Source organism: Choloepus didactylus, chromosome 7 (assembly GCF_015220235.1).
Source record: "Choloepus didactylus isolate mChoDid1 chromosome 7, mChoDid1.pri, whole genome shotgun sequence".
NCBI lineage: Eukaryota > Metazoa > Chordata > Mammalia > Pilosa > Megalonychidae > Choloepus > Choloepus didactylus.
In genome coordinates, this window is record NC_051313.1 from 43610625 (window position 1) to 43636807 (window position 26183).

Here is a 26183-nt window from a genome sequence, read left to right on the forward strand (position 1 = left end):
GTGGGGCTGAACAGAAAACACAGTAAGGAAAAAATGTGAAACTTAACGATTGCCTACTCTAAGAGGTTGTGATTGTAAAATAATAAAGTTTATATTTTGGTGAATAAACTGTATACATTTGTCTTTCAAAGTAATTTGCTTAAAAGCTGTATATGGATAAAGAAACTGCTGAAAACATTTTCTGCGTTCATCTTTTAAAATACCTTATAGTTTATGACATAAGTATATTGCCTCTTAATGTGACTACTTTGAAAGGAATATATTCATTCGGATTGATGCATCTTGGTTTGTGATTTTTTAAAAAAAAACATATTACTTTCAGATACTTAATAAATCTGCAATTTATATTTGACTTTGGAGGACATACTCTAATGTATGGATATTTTGCTGTTTATTAAGATTGTAATATTTTTTCAGTAAAAGTAATTTGATATTTATAATTAATTTCATTAATTCTAAACACTTGACAAACAAATGAAAATCAAGAAAAATGGCCTTTAAAAAGAGAATGTCTCTAACTGGGCATGAGGTTTATTTTTAGGGTTATGAAAATATGTTCTAAAATTAGATTGTAGTGATGGTTGAACAACTCTGTAAACATACTAAAATTCATTGACTTTTACTTAAAAATGGGTGAATTTTATGATATGTAAATTATATCTCAATAAAGCTGTTCAAAAAAAAAAAAGGAAAAATAACCTTCACAATTTTTATAGCCGTATCTGTAGTTTGAATTTCAAGCATTGTAACAAGAGTATTTTGTAGGATTCAATTGCTTAAAGAAGTATTTGGAAATATTTTATTTTAAATCTTCATTCCATTAAACATTCAGATTGTATGTCTTTCCCTGTCTTGGATAATATTTCCTGTCAAGGTTCCCTGACATTTCTTTTTCTCTGTGGATAGTAATTATCAGTAGTTTGCTGTTGGGGTTGATGACTAAATGATATGCCCATGCCCACCTCAGACTCTTGCAAAATGTATACAAATAAGTGTGTGTGTGTGTGTGTGTGTGTGTGTGTGTGTGTGTATACATCCACTGGAAATCAGTGTTCTTTTCTACTTTCAGTATCCTGAAAACCTAGCAAAATAAGGATAGTTAGACGCCAAAGCTGGGTATAAAGATCACTTTGCCTCTCTGCTTTGAATGTGATAATGCTCATCTATAAGTGGGTTTAAAACACACATGAATTTGAAATCTCAAAAAAGGTTTTGGAGAGCTTTTTGTGTGTTTTTTTTACCCTTATATTTGGTACATGCTGCTTGTTACTTCATCTGCAGGCAAGACTGCCCATTTCTTTTTACTACAATTCAAGTCTACATGGCAGATTAGGTCACCACTTAGGCCTTATGGATTTCAAGCTCTTTCATCAAGACCTTGCCTAATGTGTGTGTGTGTGTATATTTATAAACATTTATGTATACATACACACATATACACACATATGTATCTATACATAAATACACAATACGTGTATAAACAAGTATTCTTTCTTTTCATTCTTGGCCTTTCTCTCACCCTTCCTGCTATTTCTTCTCAATAAAGGCCCCATGTAATCTGTACTTTGCTTTGTAATAGTAAGTGGATGTGCTATCCCAATTTTCCTTTTCATATCTTCTTTCACATCATCGTTATTTCATTTATGATGTGATTTAAAAAAAAAAAATTTCCAATGTCATCTTCATTTCAGCTTCATCCTTTCATGAGCCTTAAACTCATCCGAACTCCCAGAAATATTATTTGCATGTTATGCTTTCCTAATATTTCTGGGAGTGTCTCTCTTACAGAAAAGGAAGGATCTTTTGTATATACCTTACAAGCACTTTTAAAACAGGATTATAAGAAAATCAATTAATATAAACCCAAGCATAAACATTAAATCAGGGACTGATAGACTGATTTCCAGGAACGTTTGTCTTTTAAATGTCACTACTTCGTATCACCCCTGGTTAGGCTGGGGAGTCTTACTTTGCCTATTATGCCCTTGTCAGATGCCCCTCCTGCAGTGCCCCATCTAATATTCTGTTACTTTTCTTCCCAGATCTAGGCTGTTGCAATTGTTGCTCTCTGTGTGATGCTTTGTGATTGGTAACAGTCAAGCACTCTGGGATAGAAATCATTTTTCATGGAATTCCCAATTCTCTTACAATTCTACTAAATGCTCCATTTTTGGACTCCTTTACTGTTCATTAAAAGGCATTGTCTAGGTGCTTTACTGTTAGTACACAAGACCCGCCCTGTCATACACATAGTACACAACCATTAATTCTAGACAAGGGAAAGTCTCAGAGCTGCCTATAGTGTGTTAGGATAGGCTAAGTTAAGCTGCAGTGACAAACGACCCTAAAATCTCAGAGGCCCATAAAACAAAGGTCTACTCATTCATCCTACATGTCCATGTCATCTTCCTTCATTCCAAAACCAAGGCTGATGGAACAGCCTCCATCTGGAATATTTTTGGTCTCGTCACAGAGAGAAAAGAGACCTTATGAACCATGAGCCAGCTGTTAAAGTTTCTGCTTAGAAATGACATTTCATTCACATTTTATTGCAAAAAGCAATTTACATGCCCTTACTTGCATTTAACAGGATGCAAATTCATAATCCTTCAGTGGAGTGCTGCTGTTTGTGGGGAAACATCAGAATATTTGGAAAAAAAAAAAAGGTATACAGTCTATCACATCCTTTGCTGTTTCTTCTCCAGATTCTTCCAGTGCCAGTCTCTTCCTTCTGGCTTTTCATAAGGTCCTATAGCTATGGCTATAGAGAGATGTCAGTCAAATCCTCCCCCCAGAGCTACATTCTATCTCTATATTTAGCTGGCAATTTGGTGAAATGGAAGTAGCACGGATTTGCAAGTCAGACTGGCTCTATAATAACTGCCAGAGTGACATTAGGCAAATAATTTGACTTCTCTGAGCCTTAGTTACCACCATATAAAATTTTGATAATTGCCTCTTTTTCAGATTGTTGGAAATATTAAATAAAATAGTCTATGTAAAGTTCTCGGCTCACATTGGAGACCCTTCATCCCTATCTTTCTCCCATTTCCTCACAAAGGTCCTTAACCTGGTGTTCACAATTGAAAGTTAAATCCAGAAGTCCATGAACTTGGATTGAAAAATAATTATATCTCTATTTTCAACATGATTGGTTTATTTTTTAATCTTATTTTATTTCATGTATTTAAAGTATTATTCTGAGTATGGGTCCACAGAATTCACCAGACTGCGTCCACAGTGCAAAAAGGGTTGAGAACCCCTGTTTCGGTTCTCTAAAGCTGCCGGAATGCAATATACCAGAAATGGGTTGGTTTTTGCATTGGGGATTTATTAATTTACAAATTTACAATTCTAAGACCATGAAAATGTCCCAATTAAGGCATCAACAGGACGATACCTTCTTTGAAGAAAGGCCACCGGCATCCAGGGTTCCTCTGTCACATAGCAAGACACATAGCCGGCATTTGCTGGTCCTTTGCTCCCAGGTTTCATTGCTTTCAGCTCCTGATTCCACTGGCCTCCTCTCTGAGCTCCTCTGAGTCCTCTCTTAGCATCTCTGGGGCTTTTTATCTCTCTAAGCTCTCCTGGCTTTTTCTGCCTTTTATCGTCTTATAAAGGACTCCAGTAAAGGATTAAGACTCACCTTGAGTCACATCTCAATTGAAACAACCTAACCAAAAGGTCCCACCCACAACAGGTTTGCACCCATAGGAACAGATGAAAATAACATGGCCTTTTCTTGGGTACATAACAGCTTCAAACCAGCACACCCTATGTCTGGGAATAGTCTATATATAGGTGATACCACAATTATTCTATTTTATACAAAGAAAACTGTTTCTTTAGGGAGTCGGTAGGGTTTGATAGATAGCAGGTAAATTGCATTTTATATCAGCAAGAAGTCTTTTAATCAAAATCTAATCCAGTTGCTTAGTAAACATGAGACCTAAATTAGCAATGTATCTGAACTTCCATTTCCTCCTCTATAAAATAAGGTTAATAACTAAACTTGGTCAAGATTAAATAAGATAGTATCTAAAATTATAAGATCTGGCACATAGTAAGTTATGAATTGTGCATCAACCTGCATGCTGAGTACCTGCTCCATGGATTTTATGGTCTGTGGTTTAAACATGCTGGAGAATCACTCTACTTTTATACCTGAAAAGACCTGGTAAAATATTTGGGAAGACATATAGGATTTGTTCTTGTGACTCTGGATAACTAGGTCGATTAGGTGGCAGTATAAGCAATCTAATCTAATATAGCGTAACAATCACTTTTAGACTATGCCTGACACCACTTTTCATAGGAAAAGTATCTTGGCCCCTTTATTCTCACCTTACCTTCACATTTCCCAGCCTCAGACACATTTCATGATCTAAATGAAGCCTGCCAAGGTTCTGTTTTCAGTCCATCACTGCCTCTTGTTATTTAGATGGAGAGATCCTCAAAGAATGACATTTCCCTCTTGCTGTGCTTACTGTGCCCCCATTTAGCATGCAGCCTTCACATTTCTCCCACCCCCTACTTGCTTTCTAAAGAAGAGGAAACTCAAACCTCAGCCTTTTGTGAAGCAATTCATAACTTACAGATCCTTAGCAATAGGCAATGGGCCCAGCACTAAGCTTCAGGAGTAATTCAGATCCCCCTTATTTTTCACTAGTCTCCAGTAGTCACAGGTAAAAATCTGCTTGTCTTCTTCCTTTTGCCATCATACACCTTTCCCTCCACCCCTCCTAAACCCAAAGTATGTACCCCAATTCCAATTCACCAAATATTTTTAGCTTTCTCATATTCTAACATAATTCAGAATTATTTTCTGGTTTCCTATCTGCATTATCACTGGACTGTCACTTCTCCCAGCCTGGCTGTGCCTGATGAAATGATGAACCTTCAAAGAAAGGAGTTTGTATTGAAAATGGAAACACCAGTGTGCTCTTTGTAATCAGTTCTTCAGTCCTCAACCTGCCATATCATAGAGACGACTCATAATTATGGGAACAGAGAACTGAACTCCTGTACCACGGCAGCCCAGAAAGAATGAGCACTATGGGAGGGCAAGTGACAGAATCTGCTCTCCAGTGGGGAGGGGGACTGATATTTTGGAAAACTTTGACACTGTATCTGATGTATTTCTATAACCTTTTTACGTAGAACTGTGCTGCAGTCAGGGAGGGGGATTTGGTTTTCTTCATTAAAAGCTTATTAAATGAAGAAATAGGACAGTCATTTTGCTTTGGTAGATGGGGGTCAGGGAGGCGGGTCTGATCTTCTCAGGATATTAATGCCTACCTTCAGCCGGGGGAAATGAGCCGTCATTTGAGTTAGAGGCAGCTTTATGTGCTCATCACTAGGGATTCCCATATGTCTGGGGAGCTGCAACGATAAAAAATGGCAGAGCTCAGTGGTAGAGAGCAGAGGGCTCTCATTGGAATTCATGTCAGGAAGCTCAGCTCAGCCTGCCCAGAGCAAGTCTGTTTAATGTTGATCAGCTGTCCATCTGATAAACCGAATTGATACAGGCATTCCCTCCAAGGGCTGCCCTGACAGTGACAGCCGCAGCACCCAGATGTCTTGTTAGGCTCTATTGGTAGGCTCAAGTATTTTTAACCCCTTTTGTGATACTAAATCCAAAAAAAGTACTTGTAGAGACCTAGATAAGGATGCCTCAGTAGGCTTTCTTTTTTGCTTCTCTGAACACAGTCCAGCTTAAACTGTTTCCAGAAACCAGCCACTGTTTGTGAGCTACTCCACCTCTTCTCATTATAAGCATCTGGTTGACCTGCAGGATAATTATGTGACAGTGTTGAGTTCATGTCTGAGGTATTCAAAATAATGTTTGTTAAAGTGTTCTTTTTTTTTTTTTTTTTTTTAACACAATTTTATTTGAGATATATTCACACACCATATAATCCATCCAAATTATATAATCAGTGGCTCACAGTATCATCATATAGTTGTGCATTCATCACCACAATTTTAGAACATTTTCATTACTCCAAAAAATAGTAATAATAAATAAGAACACCCAAAACATTCCATACCCCTTATCCTCCCTATTACTTTTTTGTCTTTTATTTGATTACTCATCTGCCCACTCACTGGATAAAGGGAGTGTCAGTCACAAGGTTTTCACTATCACACAGTCACACGATAAAAGCTATATAGTTATACAGTCATTACCAAGAATCAAGGCTACTGGATTATGGTTCAACAGTTTTAGGAATTTCCTTCTAGTTTTTCTGATACACTAGAAACTAAGTTAAAGTGTTCTTAAATATGGTAAGTTACCTGGTTTGGTATGCTTAATTAAAATGATTTCATAAGTGTGTTAGTTGTTCACTAAGCAGAACTTTATTATGTTCATATGTAAAGAGAAAATGTGATACAAATTTCTTTTTCATTGGCTAATTTCCAATAATAAATATGGGGACACTCTACTGAGTCCCAACATCCATCTGCTTTTTCAAGTGTGACTGCCACCATGGAAGGCAGCTCACCTCTTTGTAGATGGGTTGGCATGTATGGAGGGAATTAATGACAGAATGCATCGATATTGGGCTTTCTTGTTTGGAAATAAAGGAAAGTTTTTGTGCGAAGCTGTGATTACTTTAAACTTATATTTCTGTAAAATTGTCAGTTCTAAATTACAGCCTTGAATATGAGGGAATTTTGTTTGTTTTAAAGATTTTTTTTTTTTTTTAATTTGAGTCTATTTTTTCTTGTTTCTTGTTCACTTCCAGAGATCTTGTATTTTCATGGCATGACAAGAATTTTAACATAGACCCTGATTTCTAATCTCTTTAAATGAGACCAGCTTCAAAGACTGTATATTTTCTGCCTCTTTTCTGTGTACTCTAACCTAGAAGGTCTGGTGGGCTATTTTTAAAAAGACCAAGAGTCCTCAGTATATTCAGTGATTGCTTCATGGTCAGAGCTGGAAGAAAGGCCCGTTCATTCTTTTCAGACCTTGAACCTGTGACTTGATCATTGCGTGGAGGTCACCGTTACTCCTGCTTTGGTATTTTGCTTTTAATGGTTGAGAGTTTTGGTTTTGTTACCCTTTTAAAAATCAGAATTCTCAAACCCAAATGCAGGAATGAAATAAGATTCACTTTGAATGCTGTAATCACAGCAAACCCCAAATTCAAAGATCCATTTTTAACTTAGGTTCCATTTTAACTTATCAACATGAATAAATGGCAAAATAGGAAAATCCTTATGTTTCTTTAATCATTCCAACTTTAATTGAATGAATCTCTTGGGACTTTGGATCTGGCCTACTTATAAAAAATATTTGATACTTATAATTAGCTAAAGGTTATCGCCATGAAAGATTCTTTTACTTGGTATAAATTTACAGAAGCATTTATTTTTCCTTTTTATTATAGTTCGTATGCCTTTTTTTTTTACTTTTGGAGCTTGATATTTTGGGAGTATGTTTCAGGAATTCTTTTGCTCTTTTCTACTACCCCCACTCCCTTCTTTGCCTTTATGGAGGTCTCTTTTTGTGGGACTGCGGGGAGAGAAAAAAAATAAACATGCAAAATAGCTAGTATGTCAAGAGGCAATAAGTGCTGTGGAACGAAAAACCAAGACACAGGAATAAGGAGTGCTGCTGGGGATGGGAAGGTTGCTATTGTTAATGGAGAAGTCAGGGAAGGCCTCACTATAAAGTGCATTTTTGCAGAGACCTGAAAGGGGTCAGTGATTAAGCTTTGCAGATATATAAAGGAAGAAAAAGGCAAGGGCCCTGAGGAGAGAGCAGACTTGTTGCGTTTAGGGACCAGCACAGAAGGTCTCTTGTGTGCACTCCACTAGTGTAGCTGGAGAGTGAGGGAGGAAAGAGTAGGGAATGAGTCAGAGAGGGAAGGGGGATAGGGGAGCTGTGGCAGATTGTGTGGACCTTGGAGTCCATTGTAGAGACTTTGGCTTTTACCCTAAGGGAGATGGGGAGCCACCAGAGGGTTTTGAGTAGTGAGTGACGTTACCTAGTGGTTTCTTCATCCTCCTGCCTGTCTCATTTTTCTGCCTTTTTATGGTCACTTCAGCCTGACATCTACAAAGTATCTTTTATTTATTGCCCATGTTTGGCCAGGCACACAGCAATCCTGGCAATTCTTCTATCAGATTATTTTATATCACTCCCTATCCATCTCTGCTGTCACAGTCTAATCACATTACACCTAAATTACAAGAAGAGTAGGAACAACTTGGTAACAGTTACAGGTTGGCAAATTGTGGTGTAAAAGGACTTTGTTAAAAAGCTGTCTTAACAGAATAGGTTTCCTTATGATATCAGTCCCTTGTCACTGAAAATATTCAAACAAAAGCTGGGTGACTTTCATGAGTGCGAGTGTGCACTAGTTGCCTCCTGGGGTTGTAAAACCAGGGTTCTCTGAAAGCATGCCTGGTCTTCTTGAGTCACCCTTTTCTACTCTATACATTCTGGATTACACCAGCATATTCCATTTCCAAAAATACCAATACCATCAGAGCATCTTGACATTACCCAACACTTCCTTAATGGCTCCACAATGTGATTAAAGAAAAACCTGAACTCTTTGCAGTATTCAAGGCCCTCTTGAGCCCATGAGTTCAACCTTATCTGTGTTCCTTTCTGTATAAGGGTGGCTTACCTGCTACTATCCCATGAATATCCCACAGTCACCTTTGAATCAAAATCTTTGCTTGTTCTGTGCCCACTGCTTTAAAAAGTTTAACTATTAGAAAGTATGAAATGCAATTAAAAAGTTCCTAATCTCAGCTTCTGCCTGTCCAGTCTGCCTACCTACCTGTTCTCTTTCCTTTCTTCTTATTTTTCTTTCCTTCCTTCCCACCCCCCACCCCCAAATCAAGCCATGCTCTTCATTTATTCATTCATTGCTTTGACAGATACATGAGGGCCTACTCTGTGCAAGACATTGTTCTAAGCACTGGGGATATAGCAGTGAAAACAAACCAAACAAAACAGACAAAAATTCCAACCCTCAAGGAGTTCACATTCTTCTGCTTGCTTTTCGAACTGTCCAATATTCCACAGCCAACTTTCCAAGTCAATAGATGTAAATCTCCTACGTTCTTTTAAATATCTACTTGGTATTGTACTGCATTAATGGAAAGTTAGGCTGCTTCCAATTTTTTGCTATTACCAAACCATGTAATGTATTCTATTATAAGCAAACATGTATTTGTGTGTATAAAATCATGCTATTATTTTAGTAGGATATCATGGGTCAAAGGGTGTGCAAATATTTTTATTTTAACAAGTACCATAATTTCCTAAATGGTTGCACCAATTTAAAATATAATAGTATATCAGGGAATATTTTCCCTATAAACAATTGCCTTCAAGGGTCAAGCTTTCAAGTGAATGTGTATAAGGTACAGGAAGTGGTAGAAACAGTGGCAAACTGACAAGCATAACTTCAAAGGCTTTTAAATGCAGTTTATTTTTAAAAACATTGTATCTGCCAAACAATATGCCTGTGGGCTTCATTGATTTTGGGGGCACCAGTGTGAGACCCTAATCTCTACCCTCAGTGACACTGAATTGTCTTGATCTTTCATTTTTTTGCAAAGCTGAAGGGGCGATCTCCCTTTCCAAACTAGTAGCAAGGTTGAGCATAATTTCATATGGTCTCTAGCTTTTATGTTTTTTCTGAGATTACTTCTCCATTCCCTTTCCCATTTTGCTATTGAACTATCTTTTTCTTATTAATTGTTTGTCTAGTTTGAACATGTTCCACACATATTCTGAATAAAAAGGAATATAAATCTTCTATTTTATGTATAGCAAATATTTTAAGTTTGTATTTGCCTTAGTCTTTTATTTGTTTTTTTATTTTTTTTATTTTTTATTAGAGGATTTGTAAGTCTACAGAAAAATCATGTGGAAAATACAGAGTTCCTGATACATTTGTTAAAATTCATGAAAGAATATTATTAAATTTGTACTATTACTGTAGTCCATGGTTTACATTAATGTTCATTGTTTGTGTTGCCTTAGTCTTTTTTATGATATATTTTACTATGTAAACCTTTTTTTAATTCAATTTTATTGAGATATATTCACATACCATACAGTCATCCAAAGTGTACAATCAGTTGTTCACAGTACCATCATGTAGTTGAGCATTCATCACCCCAATCTATTTCTTGAACATTTTCCTTGTGCCAGAAAAAATAAAAATAAGAATAAAAAAATAAAAGTAAAAAAGAACACCCAAATCATCTCCCCCCACCCTGTTTTTCATTTAGTTTTTTGTCCCCATTCTTCTACTCTTCCATCCATACACTGGATAAAGGGAGTGTGATCCGCAAGGCTTTCACAATCACACTGTCACCCCTTGTAAGCTACATTGCTATACAATCATCTTCAAGAGTCAAGGCTACTGGGTTGCAGTGTAAACCTTTTTTATACTTTAACTACTCATATTTGTCCATTTTTTTCCTTATGGCTTCCTGATTTCCTGTTTTACCTTGTAAGGCTTTCTCACCCCAAGGTCATAAGAATGTTTTCCTAAATCTATAGTTTTGGTTTTGTATTTAGATCTTTAATCTGTCTAAAAATATGTTTATCTTTGGTGTTAGGTAAGGATCTTTTTTAAAAGCCAGTTACCTAGCATCATTTGTAGGAATAACAATTTGAAATGTTGTCTTTGCCATAAATAATTAATTTTCCAAATATATTTGAAATGTAGAGTGGATTCCATTCTACTAATCACTTAGTTTGTTCCTGTGGTATCACTATACTTTTTTTTTGCAATAAAGTTATAACAGTAAGTTTTAAAATCTGAAACAGCAGGCCTCTTATTTTCTGTTTCAAAATTTTCTTCTTAATTTTCAAATTTGTTCTTCCCATGTGAACATAAAAATCAGTTTTCCAGTTTAAAAGGCACTTTTCAGATTCACATAAAGCAACTTTATATAAAGGATTCTTGCCTACCACTATACTGCTTTTAAGAAGATACCAATATTGTATATTTTGTGTTTGTAATTTTCATTAGTTTACTATTAGTATGCAAAGAACCTGGTTTTTAGGATCTGAGAGCCTTGGCTTACATCCAGCTCTGCAGTTTACTGGCTTTGTTTCAATATGTAAACTTGAGCACCTTGGCCTCTGTCAGCCTAGTTTACCCTCTATGCAATGGAGATAATCCTGCTTACCTCAGAGAGCTGTTTGAGATGGTTCATTCAAAGGAACAAATTAAAGGAAGCACAGACGTTGGGACAACTGAACAAAACTCTTCAGTCAAATCTGCTAAATGAGTTCAGTGAGATAAAGGAAAACATGGATATAGACTTAAAAGGAATCAAGAAGATGATCTATGAACAAAAGAAGAATTAGAAAATTTAAAAAGGAACATTAAAAAACAAAAACAAAAATGGGCAGGTGCTCTCTTCCCAGTGGGCCCACTGTGCTGCCTGGGGGAACAAAAAGGAACATAACAGAACTTTTGAAAATAAGAAACAAAATAGCAGAGATTAAAAATACACTATAAGTGTTCAAAAGCAGATTTGAACAAGCAGTGGAAAGAAATAGAAGACAGGACAAACAAAGTCATACAGGCTGAAGACCAGATGGAGAAAAGAATGAACAAAGTGAGTAGAGTCTAAGGGACCTTTGGAATAGCGTGAAGCACACCAATATATATATTATGGGAGTCCCAAAATGAGAGAAGGATAAAAGAGCAGAAAGAATATCTGAGCAAATAATTGCCAAAAACTTCCCAAATCTGACCAAAGACATGAATATACACATGCAGAAGGCCCAATGAATTCCAAACAGGATAAACCCAAATAGACCTACTCCAAGACCTGTAATAATTAAAATGGCAAATGCTAAAGATGAGAGAGAATTCTGAAAGCAGCAAGAAATGAAGGGATTTGTTGTGTATAAGAGATTCTCAATCAGATAAAGTGCTCATTTGTCATCAGAAATATGGAGGCAAGAAGGCAGTGGTACAATACATTTAAGGTACTGAAAGAGAAAAACTAGCAGTCAAGAATTCTATTTCTGGCAAAACTGTCCTTCAAAAATGAGAAAAAAATTAAGACATTCACAGATAAACAAAACCTGAGACAGTTTGTCACCAAGAGATCTGCCCTATAAAAATGCTGTAGGGAGTTCTTCATGTTGAAAGGGAAGGACATTAGATAGTAACTTGGGGCAGTATGTAGAAATAAAGATCTCTATTAAAGATAAATACCTGTGTAAATGAAAACCCCAGTAGTATTGTATGTAATCCACTCTTTATTTCCTATAAGACTTAGAATGCTATTGAATAAGAAATAACCGTATTTCTGTGCTATGAACATGCAAAATTTGAAGAGATAATGCATGATGAAAACAACAGAAAGAAGGGGAGCTGAAAGGTATAGGAGCAGAGACTGCATACGCTATTGAAATTAAGTTGGTACCATTTCAAATATTAGGTGATAGATTTTGGCTTTTTACTACAAATCCAGTACTACAAAGAAAATATTTTTAAAATATAAAGAAAAAGTAAAAGATGTACAAAGATGTACAAAAATGTAAAAGATGTGAAAAGGATCAATCACTTACATCACAAAAGATCAGCCAAACCCAAAAGAAGACTGCAGCGAAGGACCAAAGAACAAAAGGGACAAAATGGCTGAAATAAGTCCTGTCTTATCAGTTAATTACATGAATATAAATGGATGAAACTTTCCAATCGAAAAATGCAGATTGGCAGAATGCATAAAAAAGCATGATCTTAAAAAAAAAAGACAGAAAGAAAGGCACATGTTGTTTACAAGATACATTGCATCCAAAGACACAAGAGGTATAAAGTGAAAGGGTGGAAAAAATATTCCATGCAAATAATAAACAGAAGGAAACTGAGGTAGCTATACTAATATTTGATAAAATGAGTATATATCAAAAACTGTTCAGGACATGAAGGAGGACATCATATATTAATAAAAGTGTCAATCCATCGTGAAGCTATCACAATTATAAATATGTATACACCTAATCACAGCCCCAAACTACATGAGGCAAACATTGACAAAAATGAAGGGAGAAGTAGACACTTCTACAATGCTAGTTGGAGAATTCAATACACCACAGTCAGTAATGGAAAGAACATGTAGGCAAAATATCAATAAGGAAATAAAAGACTTGAACAATACTACAAATCAGCTGGACCTAATAGACGTATATAGAACACTTCACCTAACAGCAGCAGAATACACATTCTTCTCCAGTGCACATGGGTCATTACCCAGGATTGACCATATGTTTGGTCACAAAACATGTCTCAATACATTTTAAAATACTGAAATCATAAAGTTTATCTTCCCCAACCATAATGGAATGAAGCTAGAAATCAATAACAGAGGGGAAAATGGGAAATTCACAAATATGGAAAATAACACACTCAATGGATCAAAATTCACAAATATGGAAAATAACACACAACCAATGGGTCAAAAACAAAAACAAACAACAACAACAACAAAAAAAACAAGAAATCATGAGAGAGATTAGGAAATACCTTGAAGCAAATGAAAATGAAAATACAACACACCAAAACTTATGGGTTGCAGCAAAGGCAGTGCTAGGAAAGAAATTTATAACTGTAAATACCTACAATAAAAAAGAAGAAAGATCTCAGATCAGAGACTTAACCTCACAATTGGAAGTACTACAAAAAAGGAAAAGCAATCTTAATCCAATGCAAGCAGAGGAAGGTAAAAACAAACATTAAAGCAGAGAGAAATGAAATAGAGAATGAAAAAACAAAGAATTAATGAAACCAAAAGTTGGTTCTTTGAAAAAATTAACTAAATTGACAACACTTTAGCTAGACTGACAAAGAAAAACGGAGAGAGCATGCCAACAACTAAAATCAGAAGTGAAAGAGTTGCTATTGCTTCTGATCCCACAGAAATAAGCAGAATTATAAGAGGATTCTATGAAGAACTATATATAAACAAAATATATAATCTGGATAAAATGGAAAAATTCCTAGAAACACACAAACTACCAATGTTGACTCAAGAAGAAATAGAAGGTCTCAGCAGACCAAAACACAAGTAAAGAGATTGAAAGTCTTCAAAAACCTACCGACAAAGAAAAGCCCAGGACCAGATGGCTTCATTGGTGAATTTTACCAAACATTCAAAGAATTAACACCAATCCTGCTCAAACTCTTCCAAAAAAATTAAAGAGGAGGGAACTGCCTCACTCATTCCATGAGACCATCACCCCAATACCAAACCCAGATAAACATACCACAAGCAAAGGAAATTACAGACTAATACCCCTTATGAATATAGTTTCAAAAAATCCTCAAAGAAATACTAGCAAACTGAATACAGTAGCTCATTAAAAAATTTTTACACCATGATCAAGTGAGATTTATCCCAAGTATACAAGGGTAAGTCAACATAAGAAAATCAATTAATGTAATACACCACATTAATAGAATAAAGGAAAATAAACCCATGATTATCTCAACTGATGCAGAAAAGGCACTTGGCAAAATTCCAGCACATTTTCTTGATGAAAACACTTAGAAAAATAGGAATAGAAGGAAACTTCCTCAACATGATAAAGAGCATATATGAAAAACTCACAGTTAATATCATACTCAAAGGTGAAAAACTGAAAGCTTTCCCTGTATGATTAGGAACAAAACAAGTATGCTAACTGTCACCACTGCTATTCAACATTGTACCAGAAGTTCTAGCCAGAGCAATTAAGCAAGCAAAAGAAATAACAGACATCCATATTGGGGGGGGGGGGGGATAGTAAAACCTTCCCTATTTGCAAATTACTTAATTATGTATATTGAGTGTCCTGAAAAATCCACAACAAAGCCACTAGAACTAATAAATGAATTTAGCAAAGTGGCAGGGTACAAGATCAATGCATAAAAATTAGTAGTGTTTCTATATACCAGTAACAAACAATCTGAAGAAGAAATTACGAAAAACATTCCAATTACAATAGCAACTAAAAGAATCAAATATCTAGGAATAAGTTTAACTAAAGATGTGAAGTACCTAGAGAAAACTATAAAACATTACTGAAAGATAACAAAGAAGACCTAAATGAATGGAAGGGCATTTTGGTTTCATAGTAAGATGTTACTTCTACCCAAAGAGAATTACAGATTTAGCACAATTCCAATCAAAATTCCAACAATCTTCTTTGCAGAAATAGAAAAGCCAGTCATCAAATTTACATGAAAGGGTAAGAGACCCTGAATAGCCATCTTGAAAAAGAAGATGAAGTTGGAGGACTCATAGTTCCCAGTTTTAAAACTTACTACAGAGCTACAGTAATCGAAACAGCCTGGTACTGGCATAAGGAAAAACATATAAAACGATAAAATCTGTCTGAGACATCAGAAATAAACCCTTACATCTATAGCCAGTTTTTGACAAGGGTGCCAAATCTATTCAATAGAGAAAGAACAGTCTCTTCAATAAATCTTGCTGGGAAAACTGGACATCTGTATGCAAAAGAATGAAGGTGGACCCCTACCGCATACTTTATTAAAAAATCAACTCAAAATGCATCAAAGATCTAAATATAAGAGCCAGAAATATAAAACTCCTAGAAGAAATCAGAGAAACATCTTCAGGACCTTGTGTTAGGCATTGGTTTCTTAGAATTTATATAAGCAGCAAAAGGAAAAATAGATAAGTGAGACTTCATCAAAATTAAAAACTTTTGTACATCAAAGAGCTTTATCATCAAAGTAAAAAGACATCCTACAGAATGGGAGAAAATTTTTGAAAACTCCATTTCTGATGAAAAGATTTTAATATCCAGAATATAGGAAGAAATCCTACAACTCAACAACAAAAAGACAAACATCCCAATTTTAAAATAGACAAAAGATTGAATAGACCTTTCTCCAAAGAAGATATTCAAATAGCTAAAAAAACCCATAATAAGATGCTCAACACCATTAGCCTTTAGGGAAATGCAAACCCAAACCACAATGAAATATCATTTCACACTTACTAGAATCAGAACTATTTAAAAAGAAAGAAAGAAAGAAAGAAAATAACAAGTTAACAAGTGTTGAAGGGGATTTGAAGAAATGGGAACATTGTTAGTGGGTATGTAAAATGGTGCAACTGCTGTGGAAAACAGTTTGGCAGGTCCTCAGAAAGCTAAATATACAATTCCCATATCACCTTGCAATCCCACTTCTTGGTATATACCTAAAAGAATTGAAAGCAGGGACTCAAACAGATATTTGCACACTGATATTCATAGACACGTTATTCACGTTTGCCCAAATATGAAAGCAACCCAAGTTGGATGAATAAGCAACAGATGACTGAATAAACAAAATGTTGTATATGTGTAACAATGAAATATTATTCAGCCATAAAATGGAATAAAGTTTTGATTCATATTGTGACAATCTAGATGAACACTAAAGTCATCATATTGAATGTTGAAGTCATCATATTGAGCCAGACACAAAAGGACAAATATTGTATGTTCTTACTGACATGAAATAATTAGAATACACAAATTCTTAGAGTCAGAAACTAGAATGCAGGTTACCAGATGCCTGGGTGAGGGTAGGGAATGGGAAGGTAATGCTTAATTGGTACAGGGTTTCGGTTTGGGGTGATGGTAGCACAACATTGTGATCGTAATTTACACCACTGAATTGTATATTTGAATGTGGTTAAAAAGGGAAATTTTAGATTGTATATTTGTTATGGGACAAAAATTTTTAATAACCATAGAGCTATACGATAGACATAGTTAACCCTAATATAAACTATGGCATATTTATAACGTTATTACTTCATCAACTGTAACAAAGTTATCGCACTAATGCAAAATATTAATGTGGAAAACTGTATGTGGGTGAGGCAAGGTGTATGGGAACTCTGTGCTTTCTGCATGATTTTTCTGAAAACCTAGGCTCTGTGATTTAAAAAAAAAAAAAAAAGAGGAGACGTAAGTAAGTGGCAAGACACCCAGGGTTTGTGGTTAGACTTGGTTTTATTAAGATATCATTATTACCCAAAGCTATCTACAGATTCATTTGCAATACTTATCAAAATCCCAGTGGCCTTTTTTGCAAGAAATGGAAAAGCCAATCCTCAAATTCTAGAATTTCAATGGGCCCTAAGGAGTCAAATCAGTATTGCAAAAGAAGAACAAAGTTGGAGGTTTCACAGTTCTTAACTCCAAGGCTTACTACAAAGCCACAGAATGAAAACAGTGTGGTTACTAGCATAAGGACAGAAACAGAGACAAATTGAATAGAATTGAGACTTCAGAAATAAATCCACACATCTATGGCCAACTGATTTTTAAAAAGGATTCCAAGTACATTAATTGGGGAAAGAACGTTTCTTCAACAAATGATGCTGGTTATACTGGATGTCCACATGCAAAAGAATGAAGTTAGACCTCTGTGGTGATCTGAAACTGTATGTACCCCCTCAGAAAAACATGTTCTTAAATTTAAGCCATTCCTGTGGGTATAAACCCATTGTAAGTAGGACCTTTTGATGAGGCTATCTCAGTTAAGGTGTGACCCACCTCAATCAAGGTGGGTCTTAATCCTGTTACTGGAGTCTTTGGAAGGGAATGAAATTCAGGAAGAGAGAAAAAAACACACAGGAAGCAGGAAACTGAAACAGAGCAGAGAAGAAAAGTAAGAGACCAAGAGACACTTGTAGAAAAAGCATCTGGGGGGAAAGCATCACCTTGATGATTCCCCAATCTGGACATTTTCCTGGCCTTAAAACTGTGAGCAAATAAACGTTCATTGTTTAAATCAACCCATTGCATGACATTTGCTTAAGCAGCGTAGGAAAATAAAACCACCTCTATTTCACATCATATCTAAAAATTAACTCTAAATGGATCAAGAACCTAAACATAAAAGCTGTAATCAGAAAACTCCTAGAAGAAAATGAAATGTAAGAGGAACCTTCATAATCTTGGATTTGGTAGTGATTTCTTAGATGTGACATGAAAAGCATGAGCAACAACAACAAAAAAATAGATTAAATGGACTTCATTAAAATAAAAAACTTTTACATCAAAAGACACTAGCAATAAAATGAAAAGACACCCTACAGTATGGTGAAATGTGAATCAAAACCACAGTATGGGAGAAAATAGTTGGAAACTGTATTTCTGATAAGGGTTTAATATCTGGAATATATTTTAAAAAGTGCTACAACTCAACAACAAAAAGACAAACAACCCAATTTTAAAATGGACAAAGGGGTTGAATAGACATTTCTCCAAAGAATCTATACCAGTTGTCAATAAGCACATGAAAAGATGCTCAACATCATTGGTCATTAGGGAAATGTGAATCAAAACCACAATGAGATACACTTCACATCGACTGGGATGGCTGTAATTAAAAAACAAAACAAAACAAAACAAAACAGAAAATAATAAGTATTGGTGAGGATATGGAAAAGTAGGAAACCCTATATATTGCTTGATTCACTGTAAACTGGTGTAGTCACTGTGGAAATCAGTTTGGCAGTTCCTCAGAAAATTGAAAATACAATGACCATGTGACCCGGCAATCCCTCTTCTAGATATATACCCAAAGGAATTGAAAGCAGGGACGCAAACAGATGTTTGTACACCAAAGTTTATAGCAGTGTCATTTACCATAACCAAAAGATGGAAGCAACCCAAGTGTCCATCAGCAGACAAATGGATAAGCAAAATGTATTATATGCATACAATGTAATATTATTCAGCCATAAAAAGGAATAAAGTTCTGATGTATTCTGCAACATGGATGATTCTTAAAGTCATCATGTTGAGTGAAATGAGCCAGACATGAAAAGACAAATATTGGATGAAATACCTAGAATCAAACTTCATAATGACAGATGGTGGTTTATATGTTACCAGGGGCAAAAGGGAGCAGAGCTTAATGGGTGAGTAGTTTCTATTTAAGGTGATGAAAAATGAGGGATGTTCTGGTTTGCTAATGCTGCTGTTATGCAAAATACCAGAAATGGATTGGCTTTTATAAAGGGGAGTTGTTAGATTACAAATTTACAGTTCTAAGGCCATAAAAGTGTCCAAACTAATGTATCAACAAGAGCATACTTTCACTGAAGAAAGGCCATTGGCATCCGGAACACCTCTGTCAGCTGGGAAGGCATGTGGCTGGCTTCTGCTGTTCCTTTGCTCCTTTGCATTTCAAAATAGCTTTCTCCAAAATGTCTGTAGGTTTCTCATCTGGGTTTGTATCAGCTCGTAAATTCTCAAATACTCCAGTGAACTAATCAAGCCCCACCCTGAATGGGCAGGGTCCACACCTCCATGGAAATAATTTAATCAGGGATTCCACCCTAATCAACAGACTAATAAATCTGCCCCCACAAGATTTCACTAAAAAACATGGCTTTTGGGGGGACATGATATATCTAAACTGTCACAAGGGATAATGGATATCAGTGATGGTAGCACAATATTGTAAATGTAATTAATAATACTGAACTGTATACTTGAATGTGGTTAAAATGGTAATTTTTGTGCTTTATATTGGTTACTACAGTAAAAAGTTTAAAGAAAATGAGTTAGCATGAGAAATACCCAAGAGTGCTAAAATATATGTATACAAAATGGCATGAAAAATTTTATTTATGATAGGTTTATCAATTCAGTACATAGGAAGTTTGCTAGATAGCTTTTGGTTGCTAAAATGGGAGTAAGATAGTGAGAAGAAAAATTTTTCAGGTTCTTTCAAGCTGTCACTGCTGTTCTGCCATACACCAAACTGGACTCTTGCATCACGTGATCTGGAGTTGTTTATCTGATGATAAAATCTTAGAAGTGTGATCACTGTACTAGATAGTAAAAATTTCAGGATAGATTTAAGGATGACCAGCCTCTCATTCCTATTTCCTATGAAAAGTAGGTGCCAATAATAGCTTAATTGTGTGTCTTTTTAACTATTAACTTCCAGTCTAGGCAATAATTATTTTTGCTGAATCTTAGAATTTGGGAACCGGGAGGGATTTGTTTCTACCATCCCTTTCTTTCAATGAGAAGAAGAAAAAAGGACCTGAAAGTTTAAAGGATTTGTCCATGTAATAGGCAGAACTGGGACTGTTATTCAGATTTTTAGTTGGGCTAAATCACTTGATTTGGTTCTGATCAAATGTTTTGGGAACAACCTAATTACTTTCCCTAGTTACTGTGAACATAGAGAGTAAAGTCTGCTCATAGTATAATTTTTCCTAGCAAAATTCCTTTCTATAGTGCTCAGAAACTTGGAATGAAAATTGGACTAATATGTAGTAGGCAAACACCAGTATTCGTAACATCAGTAACTTTGACCCCACCCTCTTCATTTATTATGCATTAGTTAAATAAACATTTTAAATTGTCACTGGTCATTATAATAAGGTGGCTCTGAGTTTCAGCTTAATTTACAAACTGCATGCTCTAGATCAAGTATTTAACCTCCCCTCTCTGCTATAATAATCACAGGTAGATAATATAAATGAAAGTTCTTTGTAAATGGTAAGTACTGTACAAATGATGAGTTTTTATTATTAACCATTGTTTTTGTTGTTTCTGGCCATATGGTGCTTAAAGGTTGCTATTTATTTAATAGATGCTGTTTTATGATTATAGATAACTCTATTAAAAGCCTACAATCACTCATTTTCATCCTTAGGATGATTCAAAACACCTACTTCCTGCTTGCCTGATGATTACTTTCTTTCGTAAGCTAAACTGCATGAGAGATTTGTCCAAATGCTTAACCCATCTTGAGTTTTATACTTGCCTATAATTGCATTGTATTTCTTGAACTCACATTTTTGTGAAATATGACAATATGGACTTTTATGGTGAATATTTTTGTAAACTCTAAAGCATTTGCAGAGTAATGCAATTTGTTTTTCTTTCTTTCTTTTAAACACTTTATTAAAGGATAAATTTAAATGTTAGTTCCCTTTTTAAAATGTTTTAACCTCTCACTAGTCTTAGGAGCCTCCATCCTTGGTAATTTTCTTTGGGACGTAATGAGGTTTTAATGTAAACCATTTATTTATTCTTTCCTTAGAAGCTGTTTAACTCACTGGTTCATCTCCTGTCCCTACTCCCCCAATTTGTAACCAAGTACAATATGTCCACTGGGTCACTTTACATATTCTTTTTCTCTCTCTCTTTTAAACAGAGGGCATGGATTAGAAATTTGATTTTTTCCTTTTGTAGATGCAAGTTGTTTGGCTCCTTTAGTTTGTTTAATTATATCTTTATATATTTACTTTGTTATAATCTTTGAAGTCGTACCATAATTTTTTGAGAGAAGGGTCTCATATTTATTATTTAATCACTTTATATTCTTTCCTTTCCATGTCTAAGGCTGTTGCCTGAGGTCAAGCCCTTTTGTTATATCTTCCCTGCACCTTTGTAATAGCTTCCCCACTGATCTCTACTTCTTCAGATTATTTTACATATCACCTTCCACCTAGTCTTATATCATTTTAAAAAATATACCATCCCGCCTAGACCCGGCATTGTGGAGTTGAGAAAGGCTTCTTTACCGAAAGGGGGAAGAAAATTGAAACAAAATAAAGTGTCAGTAGCTAAGAGATTTCAAATGGAGTCGAGAGGTTATTCTGGAGGTTATTTTTATGTGCTGTATAGATATCTCTTTTTAGTTTTTTGTGTGTTGGAATAGCTAGAAGGAAATACCTGAAAATATTGAACTGCAACCCAGTAGCCTTGATTCTTGAAGATGATTGTATAACTATATAGCTTATATGGTGTGACTGTGTGATTGTGAAAACCTTGTAACTCACACTTCCTTTATCCAGTAAATGGACAGATGAGTAGAAAAATGGGGACAAAAATTAAACGAATATTGAGGTGGGGGAGATGGGATGTTTGGAGTGTTCTTTTTTCCTTTTATTTTTATTTTTTTGAAATAATAAAAATGCTCAAAAATTGTGGTGATGAATGTACTGTATGATGGTACTGTGAACAATTGATTGTACACTTTGGGTGATATGTAAATATATCTCAATAAAACTGAATAAAAAAAAGGAACACTGAAGTTGATGCAAAGTCTCCTTAGAGGACTGTTGAAAACTGTGGAAATATTAAACTTCCCCACCTGGGGAATTCCTGATATTCTCACAAGCACTGGGGACTAACAATTTAATAGGCCAAGCCCTTGATCTTGGGGCTTGCCCTTACGAAACTTATTCCTGCAATGGTGACGCCAAGCCTACTCATAATTATGCCTAAGAGTCACCCCCCAGAGAACCTCTTTTGTTGCTCAGATGTGGCCTCTCTCTATAAGCCAACTCTGAAGATAAACTCACTGCCCTCCCCCCTACGTGGACATGACTCCCATGTGTGTAAATCTCCCTGGCAATGTGGGACATGACTCCCAGTGATGAGCCTAGCCCTGGCATTATGGGATTGAGAAAGCCTTCTTGGACCAAGAGGGAGAAGAGAAATGAAACGAAATAAAGTATCAGTGGCTGAGAGATTTCAGATAGAGTTGAGAGGTCATTCTGGAGATTATTCTTATGCATTATATAGATATCCCTTTTTAGCTTTTACTGTATTAGAATAGCTAGAAGGAAATACCTGAAACTGTTGAACTGTAATTTATTAGCCTTGATTCTTGAACATGATTGTATAACTATATAGCTTTTACGGTGTGACTGTATAATTGTGAAAACCTTGTGGCTAACACTCCCTTTAACCAGTGTATGAACAGATAAATAAGAAAATAAAGACAAAAAAAATAAATCAATAATGGGCAGGGATAAAGGGGTATGTGACGTTCTTTTATATTTTTATTCTTTTTTTTTTTGGAGTAATGAAAATGTTCAAAAATTGATTGTGGTGATGAATGCACAACTATGTGATGATATCATGAACCATGATTGTACACTTTGAATGATTATCTGGTATGTGAAACTGACTCAGTAAAATTGCATTAAAATGTATATGTATGTATATATCATCCCTCTTTCTCAAAAACATTGCCTGCTTCCTAGAATAATGCAGACCCTTTAAACTGCCATAACCTAGCTCCAGGCTCTAATTTCTCACTTATCCTTACAGACCCTATACTGTGGCCAGACTGGTCACTGGTCACCTCCTCTCCCTCTGGTCACACATTCTACTCTTGCCTTCTCCAAAACTTGATTCCTGGTGTTACGTATTTGGGGGTCCCTAATCCCTACTGTTGTCTCTGCCTTTTCTCTCCAGCTATGGAATTCCTACTTCTATTTCAAGGCCCAGCTCAAATTTAGCTTCTTCAAAACTACTTCTTCTTTAAAACTACCTCAACTGCAATGCTGGGAGGCAACATACTATAGTGCAAAAATACTGAGCTTTGGAGTCTCTATTACTTTCCTATTATTGCACAACAGACTACCCCAAAACTTGATAGTTTAAAACAACAACTATTTTATTTCTCATTTCGTGGATTGGCTGGACTCTTCCTCTCCTGGTTTCTCCTAGATTCATTCACGTGGCTGTATGAATCCAGCCTCTCTCCATGGACCTCTCTCCATGGGGGTTTTCATTTTCAGGCAGGCTAGACCAGGTTTTATCTGTAGGCTCAGGGTACCATTTCAAGTGGGCAAACCCCACTGTTAAAATACTTACTAAGCCTGTTTATCTTACATTTGCTGCAGTCCCATTGGCCAAAGCAATGGGAAAAGCTCAGAGTCATGAAGTAGAATACACATAGGCGTGGAAACCAGGAAGGATGATTCACTGGTGGCCATTAGTATAACAACCTGCCACAGTCTTTCCTCTGGTCCCAATGATTCACATTCCTTCCATATGCAAAATACACTTTCCACCTCCCAATATCCCCCAAGTCTCATTCATGGCATCAAGTCCAGAGTCCGTGATCTCCTTATTTGTGTTAGGTCCAGATGTGGATATGGCTCCATGGGCACATTCCCCTTTTGATCCAGAGATATAGGAATTAAAAGGACAACTTATCTGTCCTCCCCCTCAGACATCCAGCATACAGTGGTGAGCTAAGGACAAGATAACCACAGTAGTCACTTCCATTAAAAAGGAGGAGGAATGAGAGGCACATAGCAACCACTAGTCTGTAACAATTCTGAAAACTGGGCATATGTTCCCAGCACCTCTTACTCTCTGGGAGCAAGAAATGTATTTTGGTTAGTGCCCAGTTTTGTTCCTTTGGAATGGTACCCTAATCTACTCTTTTCCATGGCTCTTTTTTCTCTATCCTCTCCGCTGTCATCCCTCTTTTATAAAAAATGTTTCATACTTGTAGCTAAGTAGCTAACTCAACTTATTTCTTGTCTATAGAAATTTGGGGTGCCAGAAGCCCGCTTTTCATTTTGAACTGTTTCTGTCACTCTTAATCCAAGCTCGGGCAACTTCATTAAAAACATTTGGGGCTTTCTATGAATCTGATTGGAGTTAACTTCGCTCCCTAAAAGCCATAATCATAATTCTTTTTGAGACACACGTCTCTACTTTGAACTGAGTGTGAGGCTGCTGTGAATATAACACCTTAAAGGTCTTAGAAACCCTTTTATTTAGCTGAGGGATCTACTAAGCCCCACTTTCCTCTTTTTTTTTTTCCAAGTATTTACGAAGGATCTTACTTTGATTTTTTTTCCTAATACCATTTCTTATTTTGACAATCTTTTTTTAACAGAGATTGGAAATGTAAAACAGTTTCAACCTAGCAAGTCTTTGCTCCTTTTTAGTTCCTTTACGTGCTGCTTGAAAACTGAACAATTCCCTCTTTAGCTTATTGCTCTCTTGTACAGTATCAAACATAGCTAAAAGTAGCCAGTTGACATTTTTAGCATTCAGCCTGGAAATCTCTTTATCCAGATCTGTAAGTTTATTCAATATATGTTTTATCTTTCAAGCCAACAGAGGCAACAGTTTTTCCAATTGTTTCACTACCTTGTGCACAGCATGCCTTTTCTCTAACCCCCAGTAAGAATTTCCTCACTACTTACCAGCTTCAGCTTCAAGTAACAGTTTGCTATTCTTCCAGCTTTTGCTTCCAGCCTCCACCATTCAGATTCAGAACCACTGATACATATGTTAGATTTTTGTTGTGGCAGACCTCTACTAACTTATAGAGATACTAGTTTCTGTATCGGGCATATATTGCTGCATAGCAAGGTACCCTATAATTTGGCAACTTGAAACAACCATTTTATTTCTCACTATTCTGTGCATTGACTAATGGTTCTTCTGCCTGGGGTCACTCACGTGAGTGCATTGGGCAAACCTCAGCGCATAAGCACTTATCAGTCTTTGCTTGTGTCACATTTACTGATGTCCAATTGGCCAAAGCAAGCCTCATGGCCAGCTTAGAGTCATTGTGGAGGGGTCTACATGAGAGAAGGAAACCGAGAGTCATTTGGGGCCATTTGTAGCAGTCAGATTACAACAGATTTCCTATTCTACATTAGTGTGTGCCCTTTAGGAAGTCATTTAACTTGTGAACAACAATTTTCTCACCTATAAAAAGAGATTGGTAAAACCTATCATAAGGTTTTTATAAGGTTTCAAATGTGTAGTAATTTTTAATTTTTTTCTGATTATAAAAGTAATACTTTTGTCATTGTAGAAATGTACAAACTATAAGCAAGTATAAAACAGGAAATATCTTCCAAAGTCTAGTCAAATACAATATAATACTATACTGTAAGCTCCCTAAAGACCTTCTCTGTCTTATTTACTGCCATAGATAAACATTGCGGGTCTCATTCTGAAATGTAAGGTCCTGGAAGGAAGAACTACATTTTATTCATCTCTCTAAATCCCATAGCTTTGCATGCAGTATTAAAATAGATAATGTATATCTCTAGTGCTTAGCTTAGTATCTGGCAAAAGTTATGTTTCCACTTAAATTGGTACTCTTCTAGAGACTAGTAAGTATTTATTAAATAGTTAGATTGCTCGGAAATCCTGAAGTTACACAGGATGGGAAAGGTATACTGAGAGCAAAGTATCTGAATGGAACTGTAGAAGGTGGCCCTCTTCTCTCTGGGGACTTGTGGGTAGAAAGTGGAGAGTATTGAAGAGAAAGAAGTTCTCAAAATCTGCTTATAGATCTCAGACTACTAGGGAGAGACCTCTACTAACAGTGTCTTTTAAAAAGAATAAATTAAAAAGGAATAACTTATGA

At 35.8% G+C, this 26183-nt stretch overlaps 1 protein-coding gene across 2 annotated transcripts in view; it reads left to right on the forward strand.

The window, feature by feature from the left end:
• The window catches only part of PDSS2 (decaprenyl diphosphate synthase subunit 2), a 371797-nt gene that overhangs the window by 203828 nt on the left and 141786 nt on the right, over window positions 1-26183 (forward strand). The gene's annotated exons all lie outside the window — the stretch shown is intronic.